This window comes from Ipomoea nil, unplaced genomic scaffold (genome assembly GCF_001879475.1).
Source record: "Ipomoea nil cultivar Tokyo-kokei standard unplaced genomic scaffold, Asagao_1.1 scaffold0317, whole genome shotgun sequence".
In the NCBI taxonomy this organism is placed as follows: Eukaryota; Viridiplantae; Streptophyta; class Magnoliopsida; order Solanales; family Convolvulaceae; genus Ipomoea; species Ipomoea nil.
Window position 1 is genome coordinate 1,294,094 of NW_017616745.1, and position 17,871 is coordinate 1,311,964.

At 38.8% G+C, this 17,871-nt stretch overlaps 1 long non-coding RNA gene across 1 annotated transcript; it reads right to left on the reverse strand.

Moving 5' to 3' along the window:
* Positions 1–3,775: 3,775 nt before the first annotated feature.
* Positions 3,776–17,565, reverse strand: LOC109168267. The gene is made up of 3 exons (XR_002052058.1): positions 17,510–17,565; positions 4,938–4,947; positions 3,776–3,785 (listed from the first exon to the last, which is right to left on the reverse strand). It is a non-coding gene; the product is annotated as an uncharacterized LOC109168267 (long non-coding RNA).
* Between the last annotated feature and the right edge of the window lie 306 nt (positions 17,566–17,871).

The window sequence follows — 17,871 nt, forward strand, 5'->3', positions numbered from 1 at the left end:
GAAAGTAGTACCTCAAGCTCAAGCTCAGAAGACGAAAGCAGTGATGAGGAGAAAGGACTACTATGCCTCTACAGCCAAGAATCAGAGGAACTATGCCTCATGGCAGATGAAGAAGAGGTAAACTCTCACTCTTCTTCTTGCTATTCAGCCGAATCAAGTTTCTTTAGTGAGTCAAACCTCCAGTGAATCTGTCACTGAAATGATGAGGAGGTTTAAGTTGATAAATAGCACTTACTCCAAGCTAAAAGAGGAGAACTCTCGGCTCATGACTAGCCATAATGAATTAGAGCAAGTTCGCATTGAGAACAAAATGCTGGTCATTGCTAAGGAGCAGCTCGAGAAAATGTTCTCGCTCTTAAGGAGCAGTGCACAGCAAAAGAAAGAGAGAGCAAGAATTGCTTGAAGTGTTGGACAAGTTTAACAATTCATCCAACTTAATGGACAGAATGTTAAACGAATCCAGACTGCCCGGAGAGAAAACCGGAATTGGTTTTAACTCCCAGCTCCTCCTCACAAGTCGAAACGAACAAATCCACGAATGCATACTCACACGAGAGTCTTGCAACCATATTTGTTCAAGGACCAACCCAGCTGCCCGAGCCTATGATGGTACATAACAATGTCACAGCACCACAATCAACAACCAACCGAAAGGAAAGGCTGTACAACGAATTGTGGAAACAGGAAAGAGAAAACCTAGTAAAGGCAATCCTAGACAAATATGTGTCAAAAGGAATGGACCAAATGGCAGTGGAAAAAGTCCACACCAAAAATTGAGTCAGCCTAACTGGAATTCTCGATCCTATAAAAAGACAAATGTTAACCAGAGGCAATATCGTCCAAAGAGTTCTGCTAAGGAAATCTCAAAAGAACGAACAACCTGAAAGGATCCTCAGAAGATCTGGGTATGGAATGGAAGGACTGGGCCTTCAGAAGAAGATTGGTTTGATTACCCGGAACTCCTCTCGAGGAAAGCTCTTAAGATAACACATCGACGTAAACAAACCAATTATCGTTGGCATTATGAAAATCTTCCACCAAAAGAGCAACAAAGGAAGTATAAGGACAAAAATCTTTGCCAGTGTTTATTTCGATTATCGCACCTCCAACGGATACAGAGGACCAAAGATGAGTCATGTGCACTCTAGGTTAATATGGGTTCCAAAATTGACTACTAACCCCCAAGGACCCGAAACTAAGTGGGTACCTAAAAATACATAATCTTTGATGGCAGGAGAAACAGGTCATATGGTATGTAGACAGTGGATGCTCAAGACATATGACTGGTGACAAAACAATTTTGAGCAATTTCAAAGAAATAAATGGACCCAAAGTCATCTTTGGAGGAGAAACAAGTGGCCAAACTCGAGGAAAAGGAGATATCATCAAGAAAGGAATAATCATACAAGATGTCTCTTATATAGAAGGACTTAAATTCAACCTTCTAAGCACAAGTCAGTTCTGCGACAAAGGATACAAAGTAGAATTCTTTAAAGAAGAGTGCAAAATCATAAACACGAAGGATGGCAGGGACAGCACTTACAGGCCAACGAAAGAAGAACATGTATGTAATTTCATTAAATTCTTCTAATACTAACATTTGTCTTGTAGCCAAGAGCAATGCAGATCTCAATCAAGAATGGCACAACAAGCTAAGCCACTTGAACATGAAGACAATAAATAAGCTTGCAAAAAGGAATCTTGTAAGAGGCTTACCCGAAACATCTTACACGAAAGATAGGTTATGTGATGCCTGCCAAAAGGGAAAACAGCTGAAGTCGTCCTTCAAGTCAAAAGATGTAGACACAAATTCTCGATCTCTAAGCCTTCTGCACATGGATCTTTTTGGACCAATAGATCCAGCAAGTATAAGCGGAAGAAAGTACACCCTTGTGGTAGTAGATGACTTTTCAAGATATACATGGGTTCTTTTCTTGAAAAAGAAGAATGAAACAGAAACGGCTCTGCCAAATCTTTTGAAGCAACTTCAAACAGAGAAGGAAGTCAAAATAACAAGAATCAGATCGGATCAAGGAACCGAATTTGTCAACAAAGTGATAAAGGATTTCTGTGCTCAAAATGGAATATTTCATCAACTCTCAGCAGCACGAACTCCTCAGCAAAACGGAGTAGCCGAAAGGAGAAATAGAACTCTAAAAGAAGCAGCACGAACAATGATCTCACACTCAGGTCTACCAAAGAGATTTTGGGCTGAAGCCATAAACACCGCATGCTATACGCAGAACAGATCCTTAATCAACAAGTCTCACAACAAAACACCATATGAGCTATGGAAAGGTAAGACTCCAAATATTGGATATTTTCATGTTTTTGGTTGCAGGTGTTTTATTCACAACAATGGCAAAAGCTATCTTAAAGCATTTGACGAAAGAGCTGACGAAGGATTATTCATGGGATATTCATCCATAAGCAAAGCATTCAGAGTTCTGAACAAGCGAACAATGGTTATCGAAGAATCCATCCACGTCAAATTTGATGAACAATCTGAGAAAAATCCTTCTGGATACAAGATACCTGCTATCCCAGCTCAAAATGCTCAGAAATCCGTAGATGAAGACATCTCAGACGAAGAAGACTTACTTTCGTCTTACATGAAGTATCAGCCGAAAGTACCAGAACCCGAGATGTCATCTCAACAAGCAAATGGAAATCAACCTATCAATCCTTCTAGCAACGCACCATCTGAACCAATGATCTACATAGACCTGCCTTATATCCCAGAGATGGATACTCAGCCTTTTCAAGATGTCTTTGAGCCTGATCTTAGATGGTTGAAAGATCATCCACCAGATCAAGTTATTGGAGATGTTCAAGAAGGTGTGAGAACAAGAGCGTCATTACACGAAAGTATGATGGCATGCTTCTTATCCCAAATAGAGCCAAAATCTGTAGATGAAGCTTTATGTGATCCTGACTGGGTAATAGCTATGCAAGAAGAACTTCATCAATTTGAACGAAATGAAGTATGGGAACTAGTACCTAGACCATCACATCAAAACGTCATTGGAACTAAATGGGTTTTTAGAAACAAAATGAGTGAAGATGGACTCATTGTTAGGAACAAAGCTCGCCTTGTGGCTAAAGGATATTGTCAGGAGGAAGGTATTGATTTTGATGAGACCTTCGCCCCCGTGGCCAGATTGGAAGCTATACGAATATTCTTAGCTTTTGCAGCTTACAAAAGTTTCAAAGTCTATCAAATGGATGTCAAAAGCGCCTTCCTGAATGGACTTCTTGAAGAAGAAGTATATGTTGAACAACCTCCTGGTTTTGCTATCAACAATGACCTCGAAAAGGTGTACCACCTTAAGAAAGCTCTATACGGTTTGAAACAAGCTCCACGAGCTTGGTATGATACACTGTCATGTTTCCTAATCAATCGTGGCTTCACGAAAGGAGTGGTTGACAAAACACTCTTTCGTATAAAGGATAATGATCATATCCTACTGGTACAAATATATGTTGACGACATTATCTTCGGAAGCACGAATCCAGATCTATGTGAAAAATTCTCCAATCTCATGAAAGGAAAATTTGAAATGAGTATGATGGGAGAACTGAATTATTTTCTGGGCTTACAAGTTAAACAATGTCCTGATGGGATATTTATAAACCAAGCCAAATACACAAAAGATCTGATCCGAAAGTTTGGCATTGATGGAAAAAGTTCCGTCAAAATACCTATGAGTACATCCCTTAGGATGGACATTGACAATGAAGGAAAGGAAGTTGATCAGAAAAATTTTCGTGGTATTATTGGCTCTCTTCTATACCTAACAGCAAGTAGACCCGACATCTCGTTTGCTGTTGGTGTATGCGCTCGCTTTCAGGCTAAACCGAAAGAAAGTCACCTAAGTGCAACTAAAAGGATATTGCGATATCTTAAGGGCACACAAAATGTCGGCCTCTGGTATCCGAAAGAAGGATCATTTGATCTAATAGGATACTCAGATGCAGACTTCGCAGGTTGTCGAATTGATCGAAAAAGTACCTCAGGAACATGTCAGTTCCTAGGAGGAAGAATTGTGTCTTGGTTTAGCAAGAAACAACATTCCATTGCTACTAGTACGGCTGAGGCCGAATACATAGCAGCTGGAAGTTGTTGTGCTCAAATCTTATGGATGAGACATCAATTAAGAGACTATGGGATAAATGCCCAAGAAGTGAGCATTAAGTGTGATAATACAAGTGCTATAGCAATCACACACAATCCAGTTCTACACTCTCGGACCAAGCACATTGATATCAAGTATCATTTTATTCGTGATCATGTTGAGAAGAAAGATATTGCTCTCGAATATGTCAATACCGATGATCAACTGGCAGATATACTCACTAAACCTCTGAGTGAGACAAGATTCTCTCTATTAAGGCATGAGATCAGAATGATTGAAATGACCTAAAAATCAGATAATCAAATCTGTAAAGATTCGTATTCTTGATTCTCGCAAGATTTGATCCATCCTTACACGCAAGTATCCTTATAAATAAGGTATACTAATTGTTTGTGCATACATCACTAACAAAAGTTCTAGTGTTTGTTCTTGCAGGTATGAGTACAGGTAGTGAAAGAACCAACACGGAGAATCAAGGCAATTTTATTGGATATGCCAAAGAAAACAGTGTGCTGGACAAAAGCGACAGTTTTGACTATTCACCGTCCAGCACCCCTCCTAAGATGCCCTCACCACTCAAATTCACCGCCAGCAGCAAGAAAAGGAAGATCTAAATAACTTTGTCCTTTTCTTAATATGTGATGTTATTTCACCATGCTTCATAATAAATCACCATATCCTTTCGTGTATCTTTGTTTTCGTGTCTCTCACGCAAGAAAGTGTCAGTATCCAAAAGATTTTGTATAGATCTCCACGACACTTATTTGCCTATAAAATAGTTTCGCCATACATAAGACACACTCACTTCTTTCTAAGTAAAAGGATTGCAGGTATGAACAAAGAGAAAGGAAAAATGGACGAAGCAGAAAAAAGGGCTACCCGTCTGAAGCATCACTTACAGGAAGCAAGCAAGCTCCCTAATGCCACCATCATAAGCTTGAAAGAAGAAGGAGAGATGATCAATGTAACCTACTCAATGCCTAACCCCGCCTATAAAAAGGAAAAAGAGGCTCTTGACACTCTTGTCGACGAATCTAGGGCCAAAAAGAGGTATCATTTGGAACAAGCCAGACAAGAGGCCTATGAGAGAATCATGATGATGAAGAGCTCCAACAAAGACTCTTCATCGACACCAACCTCTCGATGGTATCCCTTTCCTGAAGTTCCTCCACCCAATGTTCAATCCTATGAGGATTTCTCAAGGGTCCACTCTCGGGTCACAGATCAGCCACCCGAACCCACTCTCTCTCTAGAAGAGTTGGATGAATACGCCAAAACAACAAATCTGGCTGATGTGACTGATGAGATGACCCGATTGGAACTTCACGTGCCCTATCGTTTCCTTTGAACCGTAGTAGGTTGAGCTTTTTATGTTTAAGTCTCTCTCTCTCTTTCTATCCTGTATGTCATGATGGCTGTGTTATCCAAATAAATGCATTGCATAAGTTCTTATGATTTCGGATCACAGGAAGGATTACTGTTGTGTGCATTTATTACAAGTTATATCTGGTCAAAAAGAGTTCAAAAATTCATTATGAATTTATGGAATGCTAAGCACGTTGGAACTCAGGCCGTACAGAGAATCAAAATTTTAGTCTCAACTGAAATCAGCTTTCTCTTGACCACTGTAATGAGCATTGATTGCAATATTGACAAACTTACTGATAAGCCCCTCAATCCTTGGCTATAAAAAGGGAGAGAATTTCTCACAATTCTCACCATCCTCTCTCTCTCTCAATGGCACCTAAGAAAAGGTTCACAAGAAATGACTCTCGCAAGCTCCAAGAGGCCTCTAGGCGCCTCAGGGAGGAGCAAGGTGACTTATATCCAGGCAATAGTCCTAATGTTCCTATCAATCTCGTCTCTGATTCAGACTCATCGTTTCATTACGATGATATGGCTGGATTCATCGTTGAATCAGAGAATGAAGAAAAGATCTCAAAAAATCCAAGTGAGACAATCCCAAAAGAATGGATTGACAAGGACTACATGGCCTTTCTGGCACAAGAAAATTGGGAAGAGAAGTATGACAAAGATGATGAAGCTGAGTCCTCTACTGGTTCCAACTTTCCGCGCTATAAAAGATGGTATAGGGAAGTGTTTGGAAGGGTGAAGAAAGATAAGCCTGAATGCTCTTCATCCAAGAAGGTTGAGAGGAAGAAAAAGTGATTTTCTGAAAATCATCATCTATGTTTCTGTATCTTCTCTTCTCGATTGCTGAATAAAAGCTTGCCTATCTATGTGCTAATAAGATGTCATGTTTTATCTGTGTAACCTTGCTGACAGTCTTAGAAGTTTGTTCTGATCAAAACTTACTCGCATCTTTCGGGTAACAATGTTGATTGTTTATCATGAATCTCTCGGGCAACATTATGTGCGTCTTATGAAATTCTGAACAACATTCGGGTTTTTGAATCGTACTTAAGACGCTATTTCTTCTTGAATCTAAACCGTTCATAAAGTATCATTGGGATCATATGGCCGAGAAAATCGCCTCTATCCCACTAGTCTGACAGGACAAAGACGTGCATTTAATGCACCTCTCAGCACTTGAGTGCTTTTTCTCTCTCCTCATTAAATGAGGGAATGATCGTTTCAGATCTGCACACGTTCTTATCACGTAACCATGATGATCAGTTACCTTTTGAGGAAGAGGAACCGCTGAATTTTTTTTTAAAAAAAATTCGAATAAGTTTTCTTAATGGGCTGATTTAAGGACACCAACCCGGAGCTTTATAAATCCTGCTCAAACCTTCATTCCGTCTGTTTTACATCTCTCAATTTTCATCCCTTCCTCTCAAAGATCTCTATAGTCAAGCTTTCTATCATCAATGGCGGCTCCTTCCGAAAAGAACCCAGAGAACCCTGAACCATCATCCACTCCAGTAATACCAAGCTTTCCCACGGAAGACATAGAGTTTATCAAGTCCAGAATTCCATTTATCGTCGGAGGAAGTATGTGGGACGAAGAAGGGTTTCGTAAGTATGTCTTGGATAAAGCCTTTGGAGAACGGATAATCGCTCTTTTGCTAGAAACAGGTTTATTTGGTTTAGTAACTCACCACTATGATGAATGGTACCCTCTTGATGTTACTCAGTTTTATTTGAATGCTTATGTGGCTTCTGATTTCTCAAGCATATCTTCAAGAGTTAATAAACATCACATTGTGTTTACTGCTGAGGATATTCGATCAACTTTTGGGTTTCCCAGACGAGATGAGTCCTACAAATCCAATCTGATATATTATCATCTGGATCCGGAGGACTTCTATGAATCCATACGACACAAGGAGGCACCTTCCAAAGATAAAATCTTCTGGCCCCTCAAGAAAAAATGGTTCCGGTTGGATTATGAGTTTGCAGTAGACATCTTCAACAAGATTGTGGACCACAAGACTTCTGGCACAGATGATGTCACAAGGGAAAAGCTGAAAATGCTGCACGCTTTTCTTCATGAGCATAAGGTTGATTGGTCCAAAATCATTTTCCACAACATCGCTCACACCATCACATACAATCGCAGGAGTCCTGGAGACATTGCAAAGAAGATGGGCTTCGGTTTCATTATAAGCCATCTTCTTGCCACAAAAGGAGTGATTCTACGTGCTGGTGCTCCACCTGGTCAAAAGGTCTGTCACATGAAACAAAAGCCATCTGGATATGACAAACAGAAGGCATTGGAATTGGGCATTCCTCTTGAACCCAATCTACCCAAAGGGAAGTCCAAACGAAAGTTAAAAACCCCTAAAGCAGACGAAGAAGCTCAACCAAAACCAAAACGGCAGAAACAAGAAAAACCCTCTTCTCGGGTTAAGACTCAAAAGACGGTCATCTCCCAATCAAAGACGAAAGGTGATCCTCCTCTCGAAACCTTGATCGTGCAGAACTCCTCTGAAGATGATGATGATCAACCTCTCATTCGTCTAAGCAAACGAAGTCGAATGAGACCTGTTCAAAATCGGGAACCCTTGTCAAAAGGAGCAACATCACAGGGGGAAGATATCCCGAAAGCAGCTACCTCTGAGGGGGAACTGAAAACCTCTCTGCCCGAAAGAAGTCCCGTTGCTCACAAATCCATCAATCCGAATGCATCTCCTGTTCCTCATCCACAAGAACCTACCCTAGCAGAGCAACTCCTACGAGAGTTGACACAAGAACCTGCTACTGTAGAAATGGAGGGAAGATGTCAAAGTCTTCCACAAGAGCCGGGCTCTCCAGAAGACATCCCGAAAGCAGCCTCAAATGCTACAACTGATGCTCAATCTCTTCCACAAGAACCTACTATTGCAGAGCAGGTAATTCTGACACAAGAACCTGCACTAGTAGACGAGATAACAGCTACTCAAACATCTTTTATCCCGAAACCATCTGCTCGTCAATCTTCTCCAGACCGGTACACCCTTGATAAATCTCTCAGAGAATCGATTGAAAGAGATTACAATCGAGTTCTACAATGGCACAAGTGGCGCACGGCACCTCTCAGAACCTTTCTCGAAACTTTTGAAGCCATGATCGACGAAGAGGAATTCGCACTTCAATGGCTTGAAACTCAGGACGTCACAAAGGCTGTGCGAATTGAGGAGATCCACCGAGTATACTCTTATAGAATAACTCATCGATCTCTCGGGAAGGACAAAGCTCCCTTGGTAGTTCCTCTTCATAAACCTCCCATGGATCCAGCAACTGAAGCCGAATTGAAACAACTTCGCTACATCATGCTGCTATCCAAAATTAAAGCCCAAATGGCAGAAGATCATCCTCGAGATCCCAAAGGCAGTGCTAGTGGAACGAAAGATGTTCATGGCAACGAAATCGAAGAAGAGGATGAAGAAGAAAGTGAAGACGAGAGCAATGAAGAAGAAAATGAAAATGATGACAATGATGATGAAACAGAAGACGACAACAGTGGTACTGATGATGATAATGATGATGACAATAATCAACAAGGAGGAGAAGGTGCTGAAGAAGAAGAACCAGAAGATAGCCACACTATCTTGGTCGAAACGGACTATGCTAACTGCCCACAAAGACCACCTCTCTTGAAAATACCATCTGAAGACGAAGACTCGGATGAAGCATCCAGTAAAAATCCAGTTCACTCATCTCGTGCTATCATTCCGCATCTGAACGAATCTATACAACAACATCATAATCTTCCAGTTCATGAGGACAGAAAGGAAGCCTCACCTGAACATGGCCACTCGATGCATGGTGAAAATCCGGAAGCACCACATCATGACGAACACAGGAACTCTTCTCCAACACACATTGAGGACGATTCTATCGCTGAGTCCCCACGGACCATTATGAACCTCATGCGAGAAACTGTTCATTCAGCTGAACTGATTCACAAGCAATATCTCGCCCTAAGGGAGACGGACACGAGAGTATTGAATGACTTGTGTCAAAAAGTCAATCTACTCCTTGATGTACAATCTCAACCACAGCAACTGAATCCTTCTCACGACAAAACTCTTAAGCAATTGGTGAAAAGAGTTTCTGATCTTGAAGAAAGTTCAAACAAAGTCGCTAGGCAGCAACACGAGATTAAGCATTCTCATTACGGCCTCAAGGAACGTGTTGACCTAGCTTGTACCAAGATTGACACTTATCAAGACAATTCCTATCAACTTGGTGAATATGCTCTTCAAATTCTGGGATATGCTCAAGACATCCTGCTTGCAATCAGACAAATCCCCTCTGTACCTCCTTCTGCCTGCGCTGATGATGCCAAAAAGGGGGAAAATAGGGATGATGACAGAGATAAGGATGATGACAACCAACCAAGAAGGTATAACACGAAAGAAAGATCTTCAGAAAAGCGAGTCTCTCCTCACAAAGTCTCGGGTCACTCTCATCCACCTAAGTCTCGTGGACAGTCTCATGATCAAAGACGCTATGGTCGCACTCAAGACAGACCTCACAAGGCTCGACAATCTTTCGGCTCTGAAGCCAAATATCTCTTCACAGGACTGTCAAGAAGAGATTAAGCAAGACTAAGACAAAGGCTCATGAAAAATACCTCAGTCACCTTGGATGGCATTGGAAACTTCGTGGACTATGTCCCATACGAAGAAGGAAGCGGTAAGAGGTTTGAAGGTTGCAACAATCCCATCTGGTTGAAGAAGAAAGACAACCACACAAGGCAAAACTACATGAGCACTCAGAATGAAAGGATCAAAAGACAAAACAAGGAATTGTGGGAAAAACACAATGAAGAGATCAGGATAAGAAATGATGAAGCTAGAGAAAGAGAAAGGATTAAAAATCTCATCAAAGATCTATCAAATGTAACCAAAGACTCTCCTAATAATGTCACGTACAATGCAGCTTTCAAAGTGCATAAAGAGTCAGGCAAGAGCTATCAAGAAGGAATGAATTCGTTTGAACTGATCTCCTGGTGGAAGTCTGGAGTAGTGGAAGGCAACAACATTCGAGAAGCCTACAACAATTACACGAGTCTAAACATCAAAGGAGGATATGAAGAGCTCGTCAGAAACAATCCAATCAGGACTTTCAGAGCAAGTATCAACAAGAAGATAGACTACGAGAGAACACAAAAAAGACAGGAAGTGAAGGACAATCAAGAAAGAAAGAAGGAAGCTCAGCAAAGGTTAAATCTTTTAGAAATGTAAGTTATCTTTATTTTGATTTCTTTTGACAGAGTTTTTGTAATGATCTTACCTGAATATCTATGAAACTCTCATTGTCACACATCTCGTGTCACTTGTCTGAGTTAAAAAGTCCTTGTCCTTATTTCTGTTGCTTCTTCGTAGAAAATTCTTGTAAACTCTCGATAATGGCTGTGTTATTAATAGAATTATCCTTAAGGAGCACTTTCTCAGCCTTATAAGAAGAGTATAGGTTTTGGCATCATCAAAAAGGGGGAAATTGTTAGGAACCTTGTATTAGGATTTTGATGATACCAATGTAATGTAGAAAGTAGACCCCTATCTCTTACGTTTTTATTGTATCGCTACTTTCGTTCTAGACGAAAGTTGCCATAACTCATATGTAATTCGTGTTAAGCTAGAACAAACACACGAAAAGAGTTATGAATAGAAGATAGGCTGATCAAGGCGAAAGAAGACTCCACAGCAACGAAAGAAGGAGTTGTCATTAAAAAGACAGTTCTTTTCAAGACTATCTCAACAAGTATTCTTCTTCTCATCAACAAGAAGAATGTTCTACCTATCTGATTTGACAACATCCTAGGACAATAAGGACCTCAACTCATGGGACACGCTATCCAAAGAGCATTTAATGAAGTTGTACTATCTCTGGAGCTAAAAGACAAAAGTCATCAGATCCTCCATACCTTCAACGGCTACATAGTACAAACCCATTAATGGAGCATTAAATGCATGAGGCTCCATGGTCCTTGTCCAACAGATAAAAGGTTTGAAAAATTCATCTCCCTCCAACGGATGAATTTTCATCACCTATATAAACCAACCTTCATCAACTAAGAAGGTGCTGGTTCATTATCACTCTACTCACTCTCTTGCAAAAAGTTCTTAAAAAGTGAACAATCTCAAAGCTTTTTGCGAACCAGTTATTTAAGGTGTTAAGGCATTTGAAGTAGATCACCCATCACTGGCCTACATCTTGTAAGAAGTCTTGCACTCTTGAAGCAATCATCCCACACCAACAAGACTTCACAGTTGGAGGAATCAAGAAATACTTTCTCACCAACCTCAACTTAGAAGAAGAAGTTGATAGAGGCGGAGTAAACTCTCGGAGTTGAAAAACCTTCAAAGGCTGTCTGGCTTAGTGATCAAGGAAGTCTTTGTGTAATTGTACTAAAGAGTGATAGTGCAATCCTTCCAGCAGTTGTGGAAGAAGAGTGGAAGTAGGCAAAGTTTGGCCGAACCACTATAAAATCTCGTCTCGCTCTTCTCTTTACTTACTGCTTTATTTTACTGCTTGCATATCATCTTTTTCATCACTCATCTTATCTTTTTATCAAACTCGTGCAACCCTCTCTTTATAACCTTTCCGCTGTGCTTATCTTACTCAAAAGTGTTGTCAGGGTTTTTCTTTTAAAAATCTAAAGAAAAACGAGAGTCTATTCACCCCCCTCCCCCCCCCCCCCCTCTAGACTCACCACACAATCTATCGGGACCAACATGTACTTTATCTCTTTAATTTTTCATAATATTAAGCCGTGTTGAAAAAGACCGTAGGCGCCTAGGTTTCCAATTTTTTATTTTTTATTATTTAAAAAAAATTAACCAAAAATTCTAATACCTAATAATGACCTTTTTTTTTTGAACAATAATACCTAATAACCTAAAAGCCCACAAATCTAATTCAATAAAAGATTCAAAAAGAAAAAGAAAATTAAAGCAAAATGGTCAAAACCTAAACTGAAAAAAAATATAATAAGTAAATAGGAAAATAGGAAAATAACTATCATAAAACATTTTCATTTTCAATGTTTAGTTTAATTTGGTTTAATAGCTGTTTTAAGGTTTGATTCATTTTTTGAAAAATGAGTCAGCATTGTATAATTAAACATTTTAATTGTTTTGTTTAGAATATAATAATAATAATAATAATAATAATAATAATAATAATAATAATAATAATAAAACGTGATCGTGGGGGTGGTATGGTGATAAACAGGTAAAATAGGACAAGGAGTAACATCATACCATCATCATATCATGTATGGGGAAGCTAGCTAGTATTAATGAATCAAATTTAAACCACTCTACCTGGATTTTGAGGAAGTGTTTGGGAAGAATCTGCCATTTAATTTCTGTAAATTTATTCTATCTGATCATCTTAACTCAAATGGAAATCGATGGCCTGGCACGCTATGATTTATATATAGTTGTTCAGAATAATGGTCGGTATATATAGCTGGTCGGCTGTCAGGTAGCTACCACTTTCCTACTATTATATGGTATGAATGTGATGAAGACGACAAAATTTTATTAATAAAACGAACACCCAAATTCCAAACATGAGTGCCCATTCTTCTTAATTAATGATATAAATGGTTGTTAAAACCATATTACAAATAATAATTCCTTTTAAACAATTATTACTTTAGAATTCATTACATCATACCATGCATTTATCTATTTTCTCAAATCTGATTTGTTCAACAACCCTCGAAAACTTGTACCATGAACAATGGTCTACTTTGCATTGTGAACTCTGATCCGATTTAAAAATAACCTTGAGATTTTATATCTGTAAACTATTTTGTGGACCTGGGCCCACCTTGTAGGGTGGACCCGAGTCTAAATGTTCATAATTTACATAATAAATGTTCACAATTTACCTTTTTAAAAATTTACAATTTGTATACTACGAACACGCAATATTAACATATATGTAATTGATTACCCTATTTTGTATTCACAAGTTCCTTTCAAATACTGTAGTGACACAATATTAACATATTAGGATTTGATGACCCTATATTGTATTCACAAATTCCATTCTATAGTTATTATGTGTTTTTACTTAGAAACACAATTTATATTTTAGAAGTTCACAATTTCAATACTAAAAATACATAATTTATACGACGTTTAGGACCATGGTCCACCTGAAAGGTTCACCTTGTAGGTGGGCCCACCTGTGGGTGGACCCTGGTCCATGGTATACAACTCTTTTGTACTTGAGTTTGACACATTCTATGCAGTTACCTGTTTTTGTACTTGTATAAACAAATTGAAGATGCATCACATGAAAATTACAAACAATAACATGATAACTACACACATAAATTGTTAACTGGATATACAAAATATGTTATTGCAGACACATAACATGTTAACCAACAGCTTATGTGTCTACAATTAACATATTTTATACATGCAGTTAATAATTTCAGTCTGCAGTTATCATGTTATGTGTTTGTAATTACTATATTATGTGCTTTTAATTTGTTTATAGATACAGAAATTATTAACTGCAGGTACAGAATATGTTAACTATATATACTTAATTTTTAAATTAGAGTTCACAATGCAATATTAACTCGGATCCATAGTATAACAATTGACAACCATCTTTTCTAGCTACCCACTTTCTTATTACAGGACAACGAAATTAGTCAAACTTTGTAAAAAATAAAAAATAAAAAATAAAATAATAATAATAATAATAATAATAATAATAATAATAATAATAATAATAATAATAATAAGATTTTAAGTTGAGTTACTAAGGGTGTGTTTGGTTGACAGGTTTAGCTCTAAGGAATAAGTATCAAAGTGATTGGTATTTTTTAGTTGATAGGTTTTTAGAACACTACTATGGGTCTCAAATATCCCATTAATTGAAAAACTCATACCCAAATAAAATAAGGGTATCATCTCCTTTCATTCCCTTATTCCTTCTCATCCCCTTTGATTAGTGCTTTTAAATTTTTGTTTTTATTTTTTTGTTCATATTGTTGTTTTGGATGTCTTTATATTAGAATCAATTGTCTTGATTGTGTGTTCTTGTATTTTTAAAATCTTTATTCTCATTATATGATTATACATAACCAAACATGTTGGAAGATAAAAATAGCATAGGGCTATTTTTGTCTAATCCTCTTATGCTTTAACCACTTCATATATAGCCTTTTGTCTTCTCTGTAATACACACACTTTATCAGAATAACAATCAATCTTCTTTTTCTTCATTCTGCTCCATCTCTGCTTCTCCGATGTAGTCCATATTCCAACATGGTATCAGAGCGGCGGGAGCTCATCCACGCTGCTGCATTTTCCGGTGCCGGAGAAGTCGATGAAGCGAAGCGACGCCGACACCTGAATAGTCCCTGTGCAATCCTAGTTAATCCGCAGAGGATGATTCTGATCCATCCGCAGAGGATGATTCCAATCCATCCGCAGAGGATGCGTAGCAACGATGCCGGTGCTCGATCACCAGTTAGATCAGCATCGTCAATGATTTCGCAGGGGAATCTGAGTTCGGAGCAGCAGATGCCCGTAGCCGATCCGTAGCGGAAGGCGATTTTTAGCGTTGAGAGGTTTTCGTTGTCCGGTAAAGCTAGGAAGCCGAACAATGAAATCGACGTGAATTTCTTGGAAAATTCAATGTCTCCGGCTGTTTCTGCGACGTCTGATCGTGCTCCGTCAACGTCGAAGAGCTCAGGCGCCGCACATCGCAAGTCAAGAGAGGTTGCGAATGAGATCTGGAGATCTTTGGATCTGCAGGAAGAGGATTTCGTAACCGACAATTCAAATTATTATTTCCATTGCAGTTTCAGCAGAGAGACGACTCCAACTAGCGATCAGCATCGCGGAGACACAGAGGCGGAAATAGAATCTGCCGCTGAATCGAAGTTAGCTGAAAATAGAGCGTTTGGTGAGGAGGTGTCTAAGCCAGAATCTGGTAATCCTTCTAATCTAGCATCTACGTCTTTTTGTAAGGCTATTGAGGGGGTTAGACATGCTGATTGTGTTGAGATTAGTGAACAATTGCTAGATACACCAACTGTTTGTAAAAATGCATTAGTGAGCCTGAATCCCAGGAATGCTGGGTTGGACACTAAAAAAGGTGCGGTGAACGTGGTCGTGGGAGGCTATTGGAGGCGAGGTGGTTCGCTCGTCGTGATAGCGATCGTCTTCATTGGATGTCTATCTGCAGTTTCTATCGCAAAGGAGGAGGCAACAAAATTAGGAACTGTTATTGGAATTGATCTTGGTAGGGCTGTGCAAATTTCGGAGAAATTTCGGTTAACCGACCGAACCGACATAATTCGGTTAACCGTTTTTTAACCGAAATATTTCGGTTCGGAGAATGGTTAAAGGTTTTCCCAAAATTCGGTTAACGGTTAATTCGGTTCGAAAGTGTCGGTTAACCGAATTAACCGAACGGTTAACCGAATTTTGGAATATATATATAATATATTAAATATTAAATATAAATATATAATATGTACTAAAATCCCAAATAGTCAAATGGATTATGGACTTATGGTATTATTTTTGTATGTTTTGATATGAATTTATTATGATATGTATTTTATTTTAATTGAATTTATTATTTTAGGAGTTATTTTTAGGATTTTCAATTTTAGGGTTAAAAATTTCGGTTAATCGGTTAACCGACCGATTAACCGAAAAAAAGTTCGGTTCGGTTAATTCGGTAGAACGCATTTCGGTTCGGTTAATGGTTAAGGCAAAAAAAAATTCGGTTAATTCGGTTCGGTTAAAACGGTTCGGTTAACCGAACGGTTAACCGAATGAACACCCCTAGATCTTGGAACAACTTACTCCTGTGTTGGTGTTTACAAGAATGGTCATGTTGAAATCATAGCAAATGATCAAGGAAATCGTATTACACCATCATGGGTGGCATTCACTGACACAGAAAGATTGATTGGTGAGGCTGCAAAGAACCAGGCAGCTGTCAACCATGAAAGGACTGTCTTTGATGTTAAGAGGCTTATTGGAAGAAAGTTTGAGGATAAGGAAGTCCAGAGGGATATGAAGCTTGTTCCTTACAAGATTATTAACAAGGATGGCAAGCCTTATATACAAGTCAAAATCAGAGATGGGGAAGTTAAAGTCTTCAGCCCTGAGGAAATCAGTGCCATGATTCTAACAAAGATGAAGGAGACAGCTGAAGCATTCCTTGGGAAGAAAATTAAGGATGCTGTTGTTACTGTGCCTGCATACTTCAATGATGCTCAAAGGCAAGCTACCAAGGATGCTGGTATTATTGCTGGACTTAATGTTGCAAGAATTATTAATGAACCAGCTGCCACTGCCATTACCTATGGACTGGACAAGAAAGGTGGTGAGAAAAACATCCTCGTATTTGATCTTGGTGCGGTGATCGTGGAGACTTTGAAGTCTAAATTGGAAGAGTTGAATCTTGAATCAAGACTGAAAGGAGATGAGTTGAGAAATTTGAGCAACATTTCACAGAATTTAGAGAAAGAGAAGTGTGAACTTATATCTAGCAACAAAGATGTTGCTGACAGATTAGAAATGGCACTTCAGGAAGTAAAGAACCTTCGTGATTTTGTCAATTTTCTGGCTATGAAACTCACTAAATTGGATAATCAAAGTCGAACCCTTTAAGAGAAGGTCATTCATCTTAATGGTTTTTTTGACAATTGGTTTAAGATGATCCATGAAGAGAAAGAATTTGCTGCTCAACATGCTGGAAACAAATTTGACCTGCTCCACAATCAGTATACATGTATTGTTTCAGAGAGAAATTCTATACAATTGGCTAGCATCAAATTTCAAGAAGGATGAAGAGTTGCCATGAAGTAGGTGGAAGAGTTGCTCTATATTTTTTTTTACTGCTTGTCTCTCAATCTGGAGATGTTTCTACACTAAAAGCTCTGTTTTGCTTCGCTATATGTTTACAGTAGCAGTCCTCACTACCTTTTGTATTTAAGCTGGGCATGTAGGATCTACACGCTCCAGCTTACCGGGGGGTGTTGGAAGATAAAAATAGCATAGGGCTATTTTTGTCTAATCCTCTTATGCTTTAACCGCTTCATATATAGTCTTTTGTCTTCTCTGTAATACACACACTTTATCAGAATAACAATTAATCTTCTTTTTCTTCAATCTGCTCCATCTCTGCTTCTCCGATGTAGTCCATATTCCAACAAAACAGCATCATTGATAATAATTCACATTCCACACTACTACCAATACCAAACATGCAAAATACTTTCACTAAAACTCATTACTATTTACCAAGTATTTAATACTCATTCTAATTTCGATTCTCATGTGCG